Below are 21,278 nucleotides of genomic sequence, written 5' to 3' on the forward strand. Positions count from 1 at the left end.
CCCCACTAGACTGAGCTCCATAGGGGAAGAGATCTTGTGTTCATGGCTATATCACCTGTTCGTAGCATTAGCAGGTACTTAGTAATTATATCTTAAATTAGTGTTGATAGATCATAACAATCAAAATATTAAAACCATCTCGGCTGATTTGACGCCACTACTGAAGGCAATATTGTTAATATTAACTTGAAAGTGAATCCAAACAGAGTTGCTAAGATTATTGCAGCAAGTACTGCAGACTTTAGTGGCTTTTCCACTATACCCACTGCTCCACAGTGCATCCCATCACTCCAGCCAAAGGCTTTCCTTGGGCGCCAGTGGCCATTTCTTTAGCTAAACAAGCTTAGCAGGGACTAAATTGCTTATCAATAGCAGGTGGGGGTGGTTAGAGAGTAATAAACAGATTCCTCCTGTTTACACTCACCCCTCTTCCTTTTCTTTCTATTGGCAAATGATAAGGGTTGTTAAGAGATTATTGAACCACTTTCACCATCTATAGTTGATGGGCTAAGCTTTTCTCTAATTAAGCAAATGCTAGAGATACAAGTCAGCAGAGGGAAGATTTTTATTTCTAATGTTAGGCAGCCAGGACTGAGATAAGTATTTTCTCACCTTTTTTGGTCTCCGCCTATGGACATGCTAAATGCAGTCAACCACCACATCTGTAGGGTACCCCACCCACACGCCTCCCACCCCAAGTATTGAGCCTGTTAAGCACAGCAAACAGAAGAACAGAAAAAAAGTTTGACTAAGCTTGACAAGGCAGGGTGACCCACATTTGTTAATACTTTTATTGAACAGAAAACATAGTGAGTTAAATAGCAATTAAGTTAATAAACCAAGTCTCACTTTCCTCACTGAATCAAAAGATCTCAGACTAATTTTCTAACTGGCAACTCCCTGCTTATTAATGATTTTAAACAGTGGTTTTGATAAAGCGAAGATGGCACAGTGACTTACTAATTGGAATATCATTAAGCCAGAGAGATCTGGGTTCAAATCTCAACCCCTGGCAACCCTCTTAGCTTTAGGTAACTTAGCCAAACTCCCTGATCTTCCATTTTCTCATCTTGTAAACAGGAAGAGACATTTCCCAGGTTGAAAGCATTAAAATGATGTGACAGTCATAAAGCACTTTGCCCAATGGGTGGCATTAAGGAACTTCTCAGCAAATATGACTTCCTTGCCCATCTTTACTATTGTCAGTCCCTGAATGTAGCCCTTATCAGCAGTGATGATTTAGTCTAATAATTTTTTCAGATGGTTCACTTGCAAGTGGCCCAGTTTCTTCACGTGGATTTTTTAAGTTAAGTTTCTGCTCTCTCTTAAAATAAAATATAAGGTCTTAAGAGAGCCCCTAAGAGCATGGTCAATCTGGGTGCTACCTACCTTACCTACCTTGGTTCTCATGTTAAATCCTATCACTCCCCATGCTCAACACTCCAAACTCAATGTCCCCCTCTGTCTTTCTCGAACCCTTCAGTGCTGCCCTAGTCTTTGCCCATCTCGAAGGATACTTCATGACTGCTCTGCACAAGTGTTCTCCTGCCCCTCTCTCCCAAGTTTATTTCCAGCAGGACTCTTACCTACAATCAGAAACTATTCTTTCCATGTCTGTTTGCTTCTTTAACATCTGTCTACCTATCAGGGTCTGTGCTCCTCCAGGAAGGAGACTTACCTGGTTCTCAGCCCCTGCTCTGAACAGGCTTCCAACAAGTGTTTAAAGAAAAGGCAAATGAATGAACTTGTTGGTATAATGTTTTGATTTGGTTTCCCCCAAAGGACACAAGACAAGGATTTGGGTGCAAGTGGTTTAAGTGGAAGGTAATTTCAGGAAAAACCAGCAAGGAAGTGGGAGAATAAGTCAGGGAAGGGACAGAAACTGGGAAAATGGTGGATTTTCATGCTTGTTACTACTATGGGCAACTGAGGCTCTCTCTGGGGAGCACTAAGAATAGCCACGTGGCTGGCCACACACACCTCAGAGAAGAATGTCTCTGCCTCTCCACCAATTCACATGAGGTACTGATTGAGGGCGACTAATTCCTAAATGTTTCCAGCTTGCTTCAAGACACAGGCAGAGTGGGCTTCAGTGGCCAGAGAGAACACTAAAAAAATTACAGGGATGGGCATTTGGAAATCAGGCAGGGCATGCCCAAAGTGTTGAAACAAAATTTGGGGTGCACACACAGCCCAGCATTGAAAATCAGGGCCACTCCTCCCTCAAGTCTATAAACCATGCCCCAAACACACAGACATGACCCACGGATGATGAGTAGAGGGGGCACACACGTGGTACACCCACAGCAGCCACCCTTTCTGATCTCTTCCCAAATGACATGTTGAACAAAGCCTAATCAAAGGAAACAGCGCCATTCTGGTCAGCAGTACATAAAAAATGAGATGCATAGCAATGTGGTGTTGAACACCACTCCAGAACATCTATTCGGCACACTGAGTCACCCCAACAGGGGTCTGGGGAATGGCTCTGGCTTACAATCTGACATGGTTCTGAAATAACCAATACAACATTAACAAGGTTTATGCTGCAAATTACTCTGTACAAAGTGCTATTAAAAGTCAGTGATGAGTGAAAATAGCCTTCAAAATTTCATGTCAACATTCAAACCCTAGATGGAGTTTCTCCTCTCCACTTTCATTCAAATAATTATCTTCCCTGGATTAAATGATATTTTTTAATTCGATTGCATCCCATAGCCGTACGCTTATTTTATTTGGATGAGGGAGAAAGGTATCTTAATTTCTCATAATAAGAGCTTTCATGAAAGCTGGAACTTCAGTGACATGGCAGTAATCAAAACTGAGTTCTATACAAGAGGCAAATTATATCGCCTTCCAAATTAATTTGCAACCGGTCACAATGCTAATAAAATTCAGGCGAGCTGGTGATTTCCCTTTTGCAAAGCCCAGCTCCTCAGGAAGCAGAGGCGAACTCGCTGAGGAGCACAGTGTCAGCTGCAGTCACGTGCCAGGAAGCCCGAGATGTGCGGCGCAAGCTGCGGAGACCGAAGCATGACAGATTTGGAGGAAATTTGCTTCTGATGCTTGTCTTTGGTTTTCTTAGGTTCTGTGGCTGATCCTGGAAGATGCCAGGATCCAGCCTCAGAAATTGGAATGAAGAAAGGACCTTCTGTAGGACATGGCTCTGCAGAATTGTTGCCCTCTAACCCCTTCTTTGGGAAGGCCTTTGAGGCTGATCCCTGGCCCCATGCATTGCTTAACTTTATTCTTGACACCCGCAGCATAGGTTTTTCTTTGAGAGCTAACTTCAGTTTACGGCTGAGTCTGTTAGCACAGTGAACAGCTGAAAGACAAAGAGTTGTTGGGTGCGTAGTTTCCTATGGCTGCTGCAACAAATGACTCCCATAAATTCAGTGTCTTGAAGCAGCAGATTGATTCTTTTGCAGTTCTGGAGGTCAGAGGTGAATCCATTGCCTTGTCATTTTCAGCTTCTGGAGGCCACTAGTATTCCTGGGCTCATGGAGCCCGTCGCTCCGACTTCTTCTTTCGCCCTCCTGTCTCTTGCTCCCTTCTTTGACCTTCTTGCCTTCCTCTTGTAAGTACCCTTGTCCTAATGCCCATCTGGATGAGCCCGGATCATCTTTGCATTTCAAGGCCCTTAACCATATCTGCAAAGTCCCTTTTGCCATAGAAGGTAACATGTTCACAGTTCTGGGAATTAGGACGTGGACATCTTTGGGGCCATTATTTTGCCCACCATAGCGGTAATTGCCACTGTGTCCCAAGCACCCTACCCCAGAGAAGCCACATCCAGGAAATGTGGAATTATAGTGAAATAGCAACGAAGTGAGGAAATTCAGGGCACGTGCTTGGAGTATGAAATCAGACAGGCTTGGATGCAAATCCTGATTCTGTCTTGTTAGACTGACTGGCTCCCAGAAACTCTATGAAACTCAGTTCTTTACCTGAATAATACTTACCCACGTTGAACAGTTAAGATAAATTCGATAATGCCTGTTGAGAGTTTCACCTTGCCTGTTACACTCCGAGCTCAATAAGCTCTCACTGAGACACAGAATGAAACCAGAGATCAGCAAGTGTTTTCTGTAAAGGGCCAGGAGGTATTTTCAGTTTTGAAAACCATACCGTCTCTGTAGCAACTCTGCCATTTAGAGCACAAAAGCACCCGTTTATAATAGACAAATGAATGAATGGGGCTATGTTCCAATAAAACTTTATTTATGGACATTCGAATTTGAATTTCATGTCATTTTCACATCATGTAATATTATTATTTTGATTCCCCCCCCAACCATTTAAAAATGTAAAAACGTCCTTAGCTTGTGGGCCATTCAAAAGCAGGCAGCAGGCTGGATTTGGCCCATGGGTCATGGGTTGCTGAATCCTGAACTAGATGATCTCCAAACTCCCTTCCATCAAAGGGTCTCTGATTCTATTAACCAAGAAAATGGGGTTGGAGGGGCGCTAAGAGAGTTCAAATCCAAATTTTACTTCTTTGATAGTAGGGTTACCTCCAGTTGCTGATCCAACCTCTCTGAGTTTATGTTTTCTCACCAGCCACATCTCATATGGAAATTACAAAGGTTAACGTAAGCACATGACACAATGCTGTGTCCAGCTTGACTGCTGTCACATAAGAAGTGCTCAGTAAATATTAGGCATTCATCCATCTTCATTCGCTTGGAGGAAGGATGTTCCTTCATTGGAAGAATTTGGCTCCAAACTGATCTGTTTTCAAACAGGCGATTTCCAATAGCAAGATGGGAATGCTGAAGAAGGCATTCTCCACTCTCAAGAGAGCGTCCCACCCAGGGGTTCACCCCAAGTCCTGATGAGTAAGAAACAGCAGTGACTCTAGATGATTTTGCACACTAAGCTCTCGCTCGGCCAAGACCGGGCTGGATAGTGGGACAGTGTGTCGGCTGCTGAGTCCTTTGGAATGCTCCCTTCCTACTGGAGGCTGGGGCTTGGAGAGGAGTCCTTGGGTTGAGTCCAAGGTTAATTGTGGTTGAATTGAGGGTTAGGAATTTCTCAACTCACTGAGAGTAAAAGAAGGAAGAGGCAAAGAGAGGTGGTGTCCCGTGCATCCTACTCAATCTCATCTCCATCTGCCCCCCACCACACGCATACACACAACCGAACTCTGTCCCTGCGACATCCGAGGCAGCAGCGGACGGGAGCACGCAGTGATAAAACACCAGCTAAGCGCTTACATCATCTCACAATCAAACGTCTCCAAATCTGTTTATCTGATCAGCCCCAAATTCTGTCAGAGCGTTGACATGTGCATTTCTAAATAATTTCAGGATGTCAACCTGAATAGACCCGCAGAATCGGAAAGTTAATTATCTTTGACAACTTTGCCAGCTAATTTCCCATTTCTATGGAGCAAACCAGGGGCCTCTTTCATCCCCTCTTGTCACAAAGGATTTATCAATCAAATCAAGGCCTAAAATCCTCTGCCAAGGCATTTGGCTTCCCAAAGGGGCGTTTATCTGCTTGAAATCTCGCCGACTACCCAATGACAGCAAAGTTGACACGGAGCAGGAGGAGCTGCTTGCTTTCTGGGTGAGGTCCGGCAGCAGAGGCCCCCCCACGGCCCGTCTCCCCCAGCTCAGCACCCCCACCCTTTCTTCCTCCTCCTGTCTCTATCTGGCGGTACTTGTCATGCCCCAATTTCCAAAGTGACACCAGCTTTGGATTTCAGCTGACAGGCCCCGCCGACAGCCAGGGCCCTGCCTGTTCCGGTCAATCCTCTAGCCCTCGCTCAGGAAAGTAGGCCCCGGGAAACCCAGAGGGCTGGGCGCTGACAGGCAGTTTGATGGCGGCGACTGGGGCTCGTGTTGTTGCTACTTCCCTCTGACAGGCAGTCATGTTTAACTTTAATGGCCATTTCCGCCGCCGAGTTCCCCGGCCCGACCCGGGCTGCCGCTTGACAACATTGCAGCCGGCTGTCACTGAACTGGCCGGGGATGGGGCGGTGGCAGGGCCCGCCTGTAACTCTGCTATTGGTTTCTCATGTGAAAGTCTGGCTGCTGAGGAGGCAGCTGCAACAAAGGCAGAATAACAAGACCGGCCTGCCCTGCGCACTTGCTGCCCAGCCGCCGGGGGCAAGGAGTGGGAGGAAGGCGCTCCACTCTTTCACTCACCTGCTCCGCACACATTCGCCTGCCACGTTCTCTGAGCCCATCACAGTGTACACAGGGCCCTGCCTTTCAGGATTTCCCAGTGCGACAGAGACAGTCCATTCATTTCTCTTGTTTAACAAACCTATGTCCAGTACCTTCTATGTGCCAGGCACTGCTCCAAGCACTAAGGAGATAGCCGTGAAAAAAAGAAAAGAGACCTGTTCTCATGGAGTTTATATTCTATTGCAGGGATCAGCAAACTATGGCCAGTGAGCAAATCCGGCCCCCCACCTATTTTTGTAAATAAAGTTTCCTTAGAACACAGCTGTACCCCTTTGTTTGCGTATTATCTCTGGCCGCTTTTGTACTACAACAGAGACCATATGTCTGCAGAGTCTAAAGTATTTACTATCTGGCCCTTTACGGAAAACGTTTGCCAACCAATACAGGTAATTTCAACGCAAGATGAGTGTAAATGAAAACATGTAGAGTCCAGAGGGAGTCTAGATGACGGTTGGCCTGTGAGGTCTGTTTTGCTCACTGTTGTTGCTACAATGCCTGGAAATGAGCTTGGCACAGAATAGGTGCTCACTAAAAAGTTCTCATCGATGAGATAAGAAAAAGAATGGATGCTCTGATGGGTAGGGAACTGGGAAGATGGAAAGATTCTAGAAGTTTTGATTTTAGAAAAAGGGGGTAATAAATAAGCTTGATTTTGAAGAATAAAAAGCACTCATCAGAGTAAGAAGAGGGACAAAGGCTTTCTGGGAGAAGGAAATTCGCTTGTAACATCTGCCATACGGAGGCATGGGACAGGGAATCCCCCTGGGGAACAAAGAGCTGGTGGAACTCAGGAACCAGAGTGGAGGTCAAAGGGGAGAGCATGAGGGAATCAGAGACAAGTGATCATTTGAAGACTTGTATTTATAATCTCATTGAAGACGAGCAGCATGCCCGCAGGCCCAGGCTAGCAGGGACCCTGTCCCAGCTCCGCCCTTCCATGACCCTGCGCTGTGAAGTGCCTTCCATAAAACAGATCTCGATCTCCATTATCACTTTGGGAGCACTCTTGGGCCCCTAACCTCATATGTGGAGTCAAACTGAAATCCCCAAAAGCTCCAGGATTCCTACCTATGGAGTCATCCTGAGGCTTCATGGGCAGGCCCCAGGTCCAGGAAGGAGCATGGCTGGGCAAGGTCATGCTGGAGAAGAGACACTCCTCACACAAATGGACAGCTCGCCTTTCTCCACCATGGGCCCCTTGCCTGTCTTCCCCTCTGCATACCGCTGTGTGGAAGGCAGGTGCCATCAACATTGACAGGGATCACATACTAGGCCCACGCTGATTATGTCCCTAAGAGTTCGAAGAAAACATCAGTGGAAGATGTGTTGTTCTACGTTCTGTGTTGATACAAAGAAATTCTAAATGATTTAATGGGACCATGAATCATCATTCCCATTTTCAGGCACACTCTTGCTAAGATCGCATTTGTGGTCACTGTTGATGAAGCCAAAGTTTCGAGAGAATCACCGGAAGCCAGCACTGACAGGTAACATGAGGATGATGCAGCGCCATGAGTTATGACAGAACCAGAGCTAAAAGCATGGTATTGGGAGCTGCAGAGGCAAGGCTATCTGTACTGTTACAAACTGGTCAAGAAAAGCCATGGCATTATAAGTAATAACGGTGTTGCTACCTTTTGCTCACCAGGGAAGCTATGAAGTCAGCCAGGAACGGCTTATTGACAATAAAGAACACAAAGAGGTCCCCAAACCTGAATTAACAGTCCCTGGACTCTGCATGCCCGGACTGGCCAATAAAAAAATGTATGCTCTCTGCCCATTGCTCTACAGCCTCAGCAGTAAGTCACGATGCCTCACATGGGCCCGTACATTTTGAATAAACCTTATAATTAAATTGTTCACATAGGCAAGGGCCCCACAAAAATATTTTCCCAGGGTCCCACATACCCTCAACATATCCTGGAGACACACGATGTGCATTTCCATGTCAGAGAAGTATCATGTGTGTGTGTTTTTTTAAAAAGCAGACAATTAAAGAGCTAGTAGTGAACTGAAGGGATCTTCCACTTTACTCATTTCCCCCAAAGGGCATCTTGCATTGACCAGAAACCTGTCTTGAATCCCCTTTTCTTTCCTGCTAGTCTTCGCTTCCTGCACGCTCCAGAGCTTTCCCAAATATTCCCTTTCCTCCCGAGCCCACTCACTTCTTACTTTCTCTCCTCCTGCCACTTATTATGTTTCTCTGTAGCTCCCTTCGACTTCCTGAGTTCCTCATAGTCTGGTCTCTCTCATCTTCTGCCTTCAAGTCACTACTTGATTCTACATCTCAAGAGTCTAGAAACGGCCCTGACCCAGAGACACTCTCGCTGCTTCTGACCACAGCTTCCTCCTCAACGGAGGAAGGGCGCCTCTCACACACTGACACCACGGCTCTCACATGAATCATAGCATGTTCGCCAGACTAAGTCTCTGCACTTCCCCCCAAAGGCAGAGGGGTGAATAAGAACCTAAATACGGCCCGTGGTGCTGGCCAGAACACTGCCTTCCGGTTGAAATAAAGTTTTGAACAGCTAGGTAAAAATTATACGAGAGGCTGTGCCAAGGAAAATTTGAAATTATGCAAGAGCTTGAGTTTATGTCAAAGGGTGTCTGTGGCAGAAATGAGGATACAAGATCAGGGGCATTCACTATGCAATGCGTTAGCAGTTTCACCTTGGTTCTTCCACGCCTGGGCATCTGCACAGGAACATTAACCTATGGAGCTGAGGTGGGTAAAAACTCTTGCCACAGGGGCAAACGGAAGCAAGCAAGGCCGTTTCTCATACCCCTTCTCCACAGCTAACTCCGTATAAACTACCTAGTTGTGTGTGTGTGTGTGGTCTTGATAGTAACCCTGGAAAGTAAGTCCAAGTCTTCAGAAAATAAGAAAATGGGATTTTTTTGTGTGTTTAGATATTTTTAAATTAATAGACTTTATTGTCAGAGCACTTTTAGGTTTGTAGAAAACCTGAGCAGAAAGGACAGTGAGTTCCCACAGATGCTCTCTCCTCCTGTCTTCTCTTCCCCCTGCCCCATCTGCCCTGTTATTAGTATTTCACATTAGTGTGGTGCATTTGTTATAACTGACGAACAAATATTAATGCGCTATTAGGAATTAGTGCCCACAGTTCACGTTAGGGCTCACACCTCGTGCTGGATAGTTCTAGGGGTTTTGAGATGTTTTGTTTCCCGTTACTTTTTCCCTCTGCCTTTTAGCACCTAAGGACTCCTTAAAATTTCCTTTAAGGTACTAAAGCAGCCACATCTATAAACAATGGCTGATTCTTTTTTTAAGGATATATAATCGCACGTGAATTCAACCCAATTACACGAGGCACGTACCATGTATCATGTAGTGGGTGTCACGCCGAGGACAAGAGTGAAAAAGATAACTAGCCCTTACCCACGTGAAACTTGAGTTCACCAGAAAAGATGAATGTTCTGTAAGCAATTACCGGGAGGACCCTTTCCCAAGGGCACGTGAAGAAGCTGCCAGAATCTGCACCAGCTGGCAGAATGATGGCTCTGACTTCACAGGCCTCACAGACACAAAGATCCCTGGTGCCCTGGTTCCTTTGGGGCCGTCTCTGAGTCAGCTCATGATCCCAGGGGGCTTTGCCTAAGGCGAAAGCTGGTTTCCAGTTTCCTGGGTCCCAGGTATCCCCAGAGTCTCCAGACCACGAGGCCCATGCAGGTCCTGCGGGGCTCAGGCCGTGGCTTCCAGAGGCGCCCCTGTCACATCCCCTCTCTGTGGGAGTGAAGAATTCGCTGTCGCATCACACTGACATCCTCTGTCTGGCAGTGCTGAGTTGGCCTGTTTGTGCCCAGGGTTTATTTCAGTCACGAATTTCCTGAGCTGCAAGGACTGGCTGAGGGGACAGGAACACTTGGAGACTGTCTGCCTGGTATATTAGTTTCCTGGAACTGCTATAACAAGTCACCACAGACTGGGGGGCTTAAAACAACAGAAGTTTATTCTCTCGGTCTGGAGGCCAGAAGTCTGGGGCTACCAAGGTGTCAGCCGGCCCACGCCCCCTCTGAAGGCTCTGTCCCATGCCTGTCTCTCAATGCCAGTGGCTGCTACAATCCTTGTCATGCTTTGGCCTGTAGACACGTCACTCCAAGCTCTGCCTCCATCATCACATGGAATCTCCTGTGTGACTTCATGTCTCTACGTCCAATTTCCTCTTTTCACAAGGTCACCAGTCACTGACTTTAGGGACCACCTTAATCCAGCATGACCTCATCGTGACTGCATTACATCTACAAAGACCCTATTTCCAAATAAGTCCACATTCACAGGTGCTGGCTTGGGCCTTGGACATATCTTTTAGGGGACATGATTTAACCGGAAGCACCTTGAGTTTCCAATGTTGCTTCACAAGTGAGTTCCCCCAGAATGAAACTGAGTGGAAGCAGAGCTGAGGCCAGGAGAAGACACAGACACTATTTCTTGACACCCCGGCTGCCTTGCTCTAGCATTGATTGCTGACTGGGCCTAAGAACACGGTCGATGCCAAATGTGACATGTATGTGTAGGGACCGGGCAGAGTGGGAAAGGCTGTACTATACTGAAGAGCTGAAAAATCCAAGTGCTACAACTCCCTATGGTCCTAGAAAAACAATTCCTTTATCCCAGGTGAGATCCAGATGTGCGGCGGGGCCTTCTGCCTTCAGAAGTTTCATCCAACATCACCTATCATGCGTTCATTCCAAAACATACTTACTAGGTGCCCACAGCACCTACACTCTTCTAGGCACTGGAGATAGAGCCATGGTGGGGAAAAGGGCCTTACATAGGAGCTCATATTCTACTCAAAGGAGACCAGCATTAGGTAAGCAAACAAGTGGAAAGTAGAGAAAGGCACCCCCGCTGCTGCAGTGGGGCATGGAGTGATGACAAGCAGGTGGAGACAGGGAACGAGGTCACTCTTGGAGGTGTGGCTCTGAATGGGGACCCCCGAGACTGGGAGTGCAGGAGCCGGGGAGGCAATGCAGGGGAACGTTTCCTGAGCGAGCTTGGTTTTCATTTTTCTTTGGGGGATGACTTGTATGTGGCCAGGTGCAGAGATAAAGATTGGGTGACAGAGGTTAAAAATGCAGGAAAGAAAGGGAGGGCGTTACCGATGGCTGAGGGCCCTGGGGCCAGGGGATGGCCCGTGCTGAGGAAGACGGGAAGCAGAGGGCAGAGTGGCCGACAGGTGTGGAGGGGGACATATGCGAGGCTGGGAGCACACACCTCACACTGTGTTCACTCATCGAGCTCACGGTCTTCCAGCTCGGTTGGGTCAGAATCGGGGGGTGGGGGGATGAAGTTCTGCAACTTTTATGAAATGGAAAGAAAAATGGGCCTTTGAGGGGGGAGAGGAAGGGAAGGAGATGCCGGCAGAGCCAGCCAGGTGGAGGTGAGACACCAAGACTCTGTGGGCGCCAATGGAACTTGGAACCCCTTACAACGCCCTGGTTCCTGACAGCAGGGCAGGCTCTGAGGCTGGCCTCCTGGGTTTCCCATCCTGGCTCCGCCACCTCCGAGCTCCAGCACCCTGGGCAGGTCCCTCAACCTCTCCAGGCTTTAGTTTCACATCTATAAATCAGGGGTAACCACGGTCCCTACCTCCCATGGCTGCTGGAAGACAGAATGAATGACCCCATGAAAAGTGCTTAGAACAGCGTCTGGTGCAGAGTAAGGCATACTAAATGGCCCTTATAGCAGAGGGTCTCATCCCTTTACGTGGCCACTCATAGAAATTTTGTGTGTCTGGTACATGCCAGGCACTATTTCAGATGCTGATCAAATGGGGATAAATACGACACAGTCCCTGCCCTCAAAGAAACCATGGCCAACTCAGAGAGACTCATATATGCCAGCTCAGAGGCAGAATTGCTAGACAGATCAGGGCGAAGGGAACATGGCTCTGTGGGGTGATGAAAGAAAGGCCCCATGCTCATCCCTGGCTCTCAGCCCTTATTTTCAGCTGGAAAAATCACTGCCGTTTCCCCTAAGTGAAAGGTGCCCAGACAAGCCTCTGTCTTTGCCACATCCTGTATCTGGCCTGAATGAGCTGAGCTCTTTGCTGCCACACTCATTCTGAATGGCACTGTCAGAGCCCACAGTGGCCACTGCCTTCACCGCCTCTACCCATCCCGGTGTCCAGTCTGGAGGCTGCAGGTAGCTGGACACCTGGGGGAAGATACCCTCCCACCATGTCCACTGTAAACAGCCCACAAAACAAAGCCTTTGGGTGACAGCGTGGTGGGACCATGCGGTGACACCTTCCCTACTCTATATGATCCTGCTCACCTTCCAGGCTTTGGCAGATCCTCTCTAAGATTCACCGTTCCCTCTGACGAACATGTTTAGCACTGACTGTCCAAGACAGGTGCACGGGGCCAATGATCATTTACCTGAAGCCTCTACTTCCCAGGAAGTTGGGTGGAGACCACTGGGGACATCAAGTTTGGAATTGCCCATCTGGGCACAGTGGTGTCAACCAGGTACGATTTTGGTGAACTCATGCTGGTGCTCAGTTTGCTCACCTGTAAGACAGAGCTAACACTCCCAGTCTCTCCCAGTGCGGCGAAAGGCACAGTGAGAAAATGCTTCGAAGGGTCTGCTGGCCGCAGCAGAGCTTTGTTGGAAGCAACTGTCCAGCAAAAAGTATGGAGAGATTCTTCATAGTTGCTGGGCAACTCTGGGAAAACCCAATGCTTATCAGAGGATCAGCTGCCTAAAATCCTTTCAGAAACAAGGCAAAAATGTATGCATTCATTCAGAGCCCTAGAAAGCGCAAAGGGAGGACCCTTAGAGATAATACAATGAAATGCCCTCATTACACAGTCAAGAAAACTGGCTCTGGGAGCTTCTCTGAAAAAATGTCAAGTCGTTATTCTATTTTTTAACATTATTTAGTGGGAAAAGAAGAAGGTTTTCTAAATGGGTGTGTGGGGATGGGAAAGTAGAACCAAATAATTTTAGACAATGACTTATTAGAAATTTTACTAATTATCATCATCATCATCTTTTCCTTGCTTAATCAAGAAAACCACATTTCTCAACAGCACAGGAGCCAACGCACCTAATGAGATACAGCCAGGATATGGATGTCTTCCTGGTATTTCATTTCTTGCCGTCAATGCGGTCTAAACTCCAAGATACCACTGCATGAAGGCTTCTCAGAAAAAACTGCATGCTCCCAGGCTTTTATCCGTTTGTATTCCTATGAGGAGCAGCTGCAACTTTGCATACAAGTGATTTCTTTTTACATAAATAAAATGTTTTTTCTTGGCCATTTTTAGTCACTGAAGCATTAAAAAAAAATAAAGTAGAAGCAGTTGAAAGGGCCTGCTTTAAAAAATAACTTTGTTGGCTTACTGAATAATTACTTCTTGGTTTTTTGAAAAGTTTGTCGTACATCCTATTTCCAATTCAATTTACATTTACTCCCATAGACCTCTATGCCTTTTAATTGCAACTCTGATTTTTTTATGCAAAGATGTCTTTCTTCCAAAGATGTACTGCTGCCTGAGATAAATGATATTCTGGGATTTTGAAAGTACTTTTAAACATGGCATTAAGAAATCTAAACATGAACACTGTGAACATCAAAGGCAAATGTGTCCACAAGTAGCCCGCCTTAGAAAGAGATCTGTCAGTCTATAGATTAGCCAGATGTTATAAAAACACGGGAAGAAGCATCGTCCTATGACTCACAGCCAAGCTGGGCTCAGTGCTCCATATGGACTGTTGAGTTGGCTTATGAGTTTGGTGGAATTTCTTTCCACCAAAGAAATTCTGTAGTTGGATGCCCATATGCCCTAGGCTAGCAGAATTTCTTCCCCCACTCACTTTGCTTTCCCCTCTCCCCTTTACCTGGAGTAGAGCAGGGGAGGACTCCACTTACTAAGTTAAAAAGCCTTGGTTGGATAAGCTTAGAACATTTTTCTTCTTCTTTTTAGTATGTTTTTATTGATTTTGAGAGAGAGAGGAAGCGAGAGGGAGAGAGAGAGAGAGAAACATCAATGAGAGAAGCGTCATTGATCAGCTGCCTCCTGCTCGCCCCCTTCTGCGGAGGGAGCCCGCAGCCCGGGCATGTGCCCTGGCCAGGATTCAAACTGTGACCTCTTGATTCCTGGGTTAATGCTCAACCATTGAGCAACACAGGCCAGGCAGAACACTTTTCTATTTAACTCTTGACATAACCCAATCTTAGTTGCCCCAGGTGGTCACATTTTTAACTGGCAAGAAGCCACAAGGAACAGTTATTCTTTAACTTAGTGGGTTGAAGCAATTTGTCCCACGCCTTCTTTATTTCTCATGGTTCTATGTGTCTTCTGATCTGAGCCGGCTCGTCCGGGATGGATGACCTAGCATGGCCTCCTTCACATGTCTGACAGTTGGAATGACGTCAGATGGAAAGACAGGATGGGGATGACTTGGCCACATGCCCCATCATCCAGCAGGATAACCTGGGCTCTCTCATGTGACAGTGGCTGCAGGATTCCAGACACCAAGAGAGCAAGCCACGGTGCCTAAGCCCGGTTTGTGTCTGCCATTGTCCCACTGGCCAAAGCAAGTCCTGAGGCCAGCCCAGGGTCAGTAAAGGGGTCTCTACCAAAGGGTGAGCTAGAAGGAGAGGAATAATTTGTGGTCTTTTTAAATTTATCGCATTTGTTTGTTAAACAAATGTAGGTGATCCTTGTTACTTGCGGATTCCATACATGCGGATTTGCCTGCTCACTAAATTTATTCGTAACCCAAAATACCAACCCACAGCACTTTCATGGCCATTCGCAGACATGCACAGAATGGTGAAAAAAGTGAGTCATTCAACACATGCATTCCCACCTGAGGTCAAAGAAGGCAATGCTCTTTTTCTTTCAGAATAAGTGTCATCCTTACAATCTACTCAGTACCACATTTTTCACATACTTATGTGGTTTTTGGTGACTTTTCTTTTTAAAATGGACTCCAAGTGGAGAGCTGAAGTGCTCTCTAGTGTCCTAAGTTCAAGAAGGCTGTGATGTGCCTTACAGAAAAAAATACGTTAGATAAGCTTCATTCAGGCATGAGTTATATTGCTGTTGGCCAAGAGTTTTATGTTAATGGATCAACAAAATATATTACATATGGTGAATTTAAATAGAAACACACATATAACAAGGTTATATATTGATTGGCTGATGAAAATGTTGTGACCAGAAGCTTGCAGGGACCTAACCCTATGTTTATGGGAGGAACAGTGATTCAGTGTTGGCTAATTCAGTGTTGACAGTGATGTTACAGAACATAATTACCATGAGTAATAAAAAATGACTGTTTAGACTTTTTAAATTGATTTGAGGGAGAAAGGATAGGAGAGAGAGGAAAGGGGGAGGGCCAGGGAGAGAGATTGATTGATTTGTTCTATTTATTTATGCGTTCATTGGTTGATTTTTTTTTTTTTAATATATCTTTATTGATTTCAGAGAGAGGAAAGGAGAGGAAGGGAGAGAGATAGAGACATCAATGATGAGAGAGTCATTGATCGGCTGCCTCCTGAACGCCTCTGACTGGGGATCAAGCCCACAACCCGGGCATGTGCCCTGACTGGGAATCGAACCCCGATTGCCCAGATCCTAGGTCGACGCTCAACTGCTGAGCCACGCCCAGCCAGGCTTTTGGTTGATTCTTGTATGAGCCCTGACGAAACCTTGATGCTCTAACCAACTGAACTACCCAACCATGGCCAATAATTGACTGTTTAATGAGCACCTCCTTTGTGCCAAGCACTATGCGTAGAGCTAGATGTTTGGTGAGCTCCCTGCTTTCAAGGAGCTTAAAGTCCAGGGGAGGAACAATGCATTAATCAATGCATTAGTTAATGCACTACTGAAAGCACAGGTGACTCAGGGGAGCTGCCATGAGGAGGTGAAGTGTGAGCGAAGGCCTAAAGGACAAATGGGAAGTCTATAGCTCAGGTTCCCAGAAAAGAAACTCTGAGTGCAGAGGGACTGTTAGAGAGTGCTCTCAGGAATGACACTTGCAAGGTAGTGAGGGAAGCTGTACTGGACAGAGGGAAAAGTGCAATAAAGGGTTCAACCAAGCCCACAAGATTTGGCGGTGGGAAGGCTTACATGAAATGTCCCCAGTTGAGGCAAGAGGCCTGAGCCTTTGCACCACCACATCAACCAGTTGTAATCTTGGGTGAGGCAGCTTCCTTCAGTTGAGGACAACCTGGGAAGAGACTTGGCTGTCGGCTGACAACAGTTGAGGGAATGAATACTTAAGTGGGAATAGTGATTGGTGCCTTCCCGGCATCCCTAAAAGGAGCTAGAGACAAAGGAGAATACCAAAAGTGGGGAGAGCATATGCAAAGGTCCTGTGGTAGAAAGGAACATATGGACAATGTAGAGAAGTCCCAAGTAGGGCTGGGGCACAGAGAGCAAGTATAAGCATGGGATGAGCTGAAGGTGGAGAGCAGTCCAGGATGAGAGCATGTGGGGCCTCGTGGCCCATAATAAGAGTTTTGTCCTCAAAGAGTAATGTGAAACCCCAGAGGATTTTAAGCAAAGGAAGTAATCTGCTTTGGTGAAGAGAACAGAATTGAGCAGAGTGGGGAGAGATGAGGTTGAGTGGATGCTGGAAGACCAGCTCATGTGCAGTAAGGTGGTGGCTCAGGAGATGCTGAGGACTGAATGGAGTCGAGAGAAGTTTAGGAGGACCTGACGCTGGTGTAGATGAGGGGAGTGAAAGGTAAAGGGCATCATGGATGCTGCTTGGTTCCTGGTTCCTGAATAAATAAATGGAGGTCCCCGTGCTAGAACAGAGAGCTCCAAAGTAGTTAGAATCAACCACGTTGTACTTGAAACAGTCAATGGGGATAATTAGTTGATGCTCAGATCTCTGTGTCTGGCACTCTGGTTTGGAATGAAGATTTTAATATAGGAGTCCCAGCATAGAGATGGTAATGAAAGCCTCTGTGTGGAGATGGGATTGTCCAGGAACCATAGAAGAGAAGTCTGGGGAACATCCACATTCAAAAGCCAGGTGGGAGGAAACCGAGAGAAAAAGGGACCTCAAAGAGCAGCTAGAGAAGCAAAAGGAAATAGGGGAAAACAAGGTCACAGACCCCAAAGGAACACATGGTTTTAAGGGGACAGTGGCCCAATGTCAAGAGTTGCTGAGTGTCCAGTAGTATGAACACTAAAAGTTTTCCACTGAATTAATGTCTGACAACAAAGCAGGTCTCAAATGTGAGAAAACAAATAATTAAGGGAATTTTATTTTCTGTTTGGGGAAAGATAACCCTGGGTTAGCATGTTGCTGGATAACTCATTCCCTCTCTTTTTGTGTTTGGTTCATAAAAGGAGAAGCTACAGGAATTCTTAGCACTCAGAGAAATGATTGTGTCTGATTTAAAGCCAAGTACACACTGCCTTTGATGAGCTTGGGAACAGCCAGGTCTCTCTTGCTAGAAAGATAAAAAGCTTGGAGAGAAATCGAATACATAAAAACTAAGCAAAACTAAGGTTCTCTCTCAAACCTAAATTTCACAAGTTGTAGCACCAGATCCAGGTGAGTTTTCAGTGGGCCCTATATTCATTCATTCCTTCACTCACTCATTCTCTGGAAATTGAGACACCATGCTCAAAAGCACTATAGTACTCTGTAATGAGATCCACCAAAACAGTCCTATTCCTAAGGTAACGACCCTGCTCCTATTAATTTTATCCAAGGATATAATTCAACAGAAACAGAAGGAAATAAAATAACACGCATGCAGATATTTAGTGCAGATTGTCTCTAAAAGTTAATCTTTGAAAACCACATAAAGGTTCAATATTGGGGAATGATTTAAATAAATATTTGCAAAGCAACAGGATGGAATACTAATGAATCATTAAATTGACTTTGTAGCCCCGGAGAGGAAAATGAAGTACAAATAAAACACAAAAGAGTAGGCATAGCGTCACTTTATGTGTGTCAATTGCACAAGAATATAGAGATAAAAATGAAATCATGATGAGTTAGATAGTGGGGTCACAGATCTGTGATTTTTAAAGTCATTCATTTTGTGCCTATTTATTTAAAATATGTAAGAGTAATATCTGGGGGGGGGGGGGTGGACACCAAAAGAAGAAAAATGGCTTCTGAAAGGGGCTTTGATATAAAATTGAGCTGAAACACACAACTGTGCCCAGAGTAAGATGGTCTTGATTCCACACTGAAGTATTCACGCTAAATGAAAAGGAAATATCAGACTTCATTAGCTTCGGCACTCAGGGATAGAAAGGAAAATGAACTCCCCAACCTGCCTAAGTGACGTCTTTGAAACTTTGTTCCATCTTTCACATCACCTCTGCAAAAGGAATCATTTGGGGTTAGCAGAGAATCCTACAAAATTAAGCAGACAAAGCCTACTTCTCTGGTAGTTATACCTGGAGACCAGTAAGGCAGGTCACACTGGGTGTTGTCTGTGAACCTTCTCCCAAGCTGAGAGCAGGTACCAGATCTGGAAGAATCTTACAGCATCCTGAACACTTTGCCACTCTGCCCTGTGACCAGGAGATCCATGGGGCCGGATCAGTATCCAAGCAGCCTCTTTGCCTCCTGCCCCCCTGGTCCCTGATGATGTCCCTGGCAAGCAGGGCCTGGCTCTCATACCCATTGGAATTGGGGACAAGAGCTGGCATGTGCTGGTGTGAAGACCGAGTGCTCAGATTCCCAGCATCCACACGGCGCTCGTCCAGTAAAATTAAAATGTCTCCTTTCGTTTTCACCTCACTGAATCACAGGGCTTATTCTAGCTGCTGTAACTGTCTTCTTGAGAAGCAAGTGATTATTAAGTCCTGGCATGGACACTCCATCTCAGCTCTGAGTGTCCAGAAAGGAACAGTACCTTTTCTGTGCAGGGAACGAAAGGTTTTGCTGTTGGTTGTGAAATAAGAGGAGGGAAGACACACCATGAAGTGATAACCAGGGACCACCTCTGACTGCCGATCGTTGCTTCCAGGCACCTAGCTTCTCATAGCAAATGTTTGTTATATTTGAGGTGATGCTTGCAAGAAGCAACATCCACAAGGGACAAAGAACGAAAATTTGCACCAGATGCTCCACCAATTTCATTAATATTCCTTCCCTGCCTCTTGCAGAGAGATAATCTAGAGTTATTTGAGCTGATGGAAGAGACTTTGAATCTACAACAAAAATGACCAGCCATCTCCTTCAAGGATCTGGAGTCCTTTGGGGAGACAAGAGTATAAACCAACTATCATTTTCTTTAAATTATCTTCTTCCCAAACTTTTAAGCCACGCCCTTTCCCCAACCAAGAACCTATTTCCCAACAGTGGGTGGCAATATCAGCATCTTAAATCAGGGCCAAGGACCAGCCAAGAGAACTAGAATCTGTTTGCCAAAGTGTAGGTCTTGTTAAATAAATTCTTCCTTGACAGCAGAGAAAGGCCTGGCTCAGAAAATGGCTCCTTAAACATTTTAATTTAATTCAACAAGGATTTATTGTGCACCAGACTCCTGGAGCTGAGACTTTCAGCAAGAGGTGTGTGTGCTCTTATGCATTTGTCTGGAGAAGGGGTGGCCGATTTCAAACCCTCCAAAGTAAGTTGCATCGTGCAGGCATTTCTCCTGATTGCCTGCCTCTTTACTCTGTCCCTGAAACCTGTTCCTTTCCTCTTTGGGGCACAGATTTCTGCCTCCTGTCAGTTCTGCCTCTTGCAGATGACTCTATCCTCTGTTATTTATGTCTCCAGTATCTCACCTAGCTCAAACCCAGCCCACTCCATCTCCTGGGCCCCCTGTCCCATTGAGTCTAAGATACAGCATTCCACCCCCTCACAGTCTTCTGATCCTCTCATCCCACACTCATTTTCTAGTTTGAATATCTTCCCTACCCAAGACAGTTCACATCAGCCCTGCCTCTCAACACCCATGAACTCAGGGACATACTGTGGACCATGCAAGGCTATGAGCCTATGGAGGTTGCCCTGCATAAGAAAGGCCTGGCTCACACACTCTAGGAGTGCATAATAACAGATCTTCAAAGCACAGGAAGCGAAAGCGTTGTTAGAAAGTCTTTCCTTCCAAACACTAAAAATAAATCTGTCCGTTGGCCACTATCACCCATGTGGCCTAACTAGACCCTCCATCCAGATGGTCTGACCGGAGCTGACCTATGACGCAGGCCGGGTCAAGCAACATGCAATACATTCAGAGTCAATAAGATTCGATCTGGGGCCTAAAAACATTTTTTTGAACCATAGGGAAAAATAACGCTGTGTTCTTCTGGGGTAGCTGAGAAGCTGGAGTGGCGTTACTGGCAGCCATCCGGCCTTTCTGAGAACAGAGCCATGATGAAGAAAAGCTGAGCAGAGAGAAGAGCCTTGATAGTATTATTTGAGTCTCTGGATCCAGCCATGCCTGAAGACATAACCTCTGGACTCTTCTGTCCCATTAGCTAATCAACACCTTTTGGGTTTCAGCTGGTTTAAGTTAAAAGCTTTTGCCTTCTTTCAATCAGAGTCCTGATTGATATATCACACTGACTTCCCCACAGACACTCTGATACCAATATTCTACATGCTCGTTCTCAGGGATTAGCTCCCCCATTGAAAAATTGCTTTTATAGTGAATATCAGTAATGATGAGAAGATAGCCAACCCCTCTGGGTGGGGTGCAAAGTGATATTGAGGATAACTGCTATGTATAAAATTCCTGGATTATACCTGCCATAGGAAGCAGCCTTTTGCTTCCCAGTTCCATGCTTCTCAGGTAGGAAAAGACTGAAATAAGTAGGAATGAGTTGAGTTGAGAATATAAGGCTCTTGTGTCCCCTGATTCTAGGAAGCCTGAGACAGCCAGTGAGGTGGGATCCTGGTGTTTGGGGAGAGGCTGCTACGGGTGTGTGGGCTGGGTCCAAACTCCATCCACGTCACAGGATGGATCAGGACAGATGGGGACGACCGGCCAAGCCAAGCAGAATCCTAGCCTGCAGCTGGCAGCAAGGAGAGCAGGCAGAGTTTTCAGAAATGTCCTTATGCTTTTGGCCTCCTTCGTATGGCCTCGCAGCGTCACAGCTGACTGAGGCCGC

The 21,278-nt window shown here is 46.1% G+C and overlaps 1 protein-coding gene across 1 annotated transcript in view; it reads right to left on the reverse strand.

Annotated features, from left to right (window-relative positions):
* LOC308547363 (uncharacterized protein) overlaps positions 1 to 21,278 on the reverse strand; it is a 645,955-nt gene that overhangs the window by 491,857 nt on the left and 132,820 nt on the right. The gene's annotated exons all lie outside the window — the stretch shown is intronic.

The sequence above is a fragment of the Miniopterus schreibersii genome (assembly GCF_964146895.1).
Source record: "Miniopterus schreibersii genome assembly, chromosome: 18".
Lineage (NCBI taxonomy): Eukaryota > Metazoa > Chordata > Mammalia > Chiroptera > Miniopteridae > Miniopterus > Miniopterus schreibersii.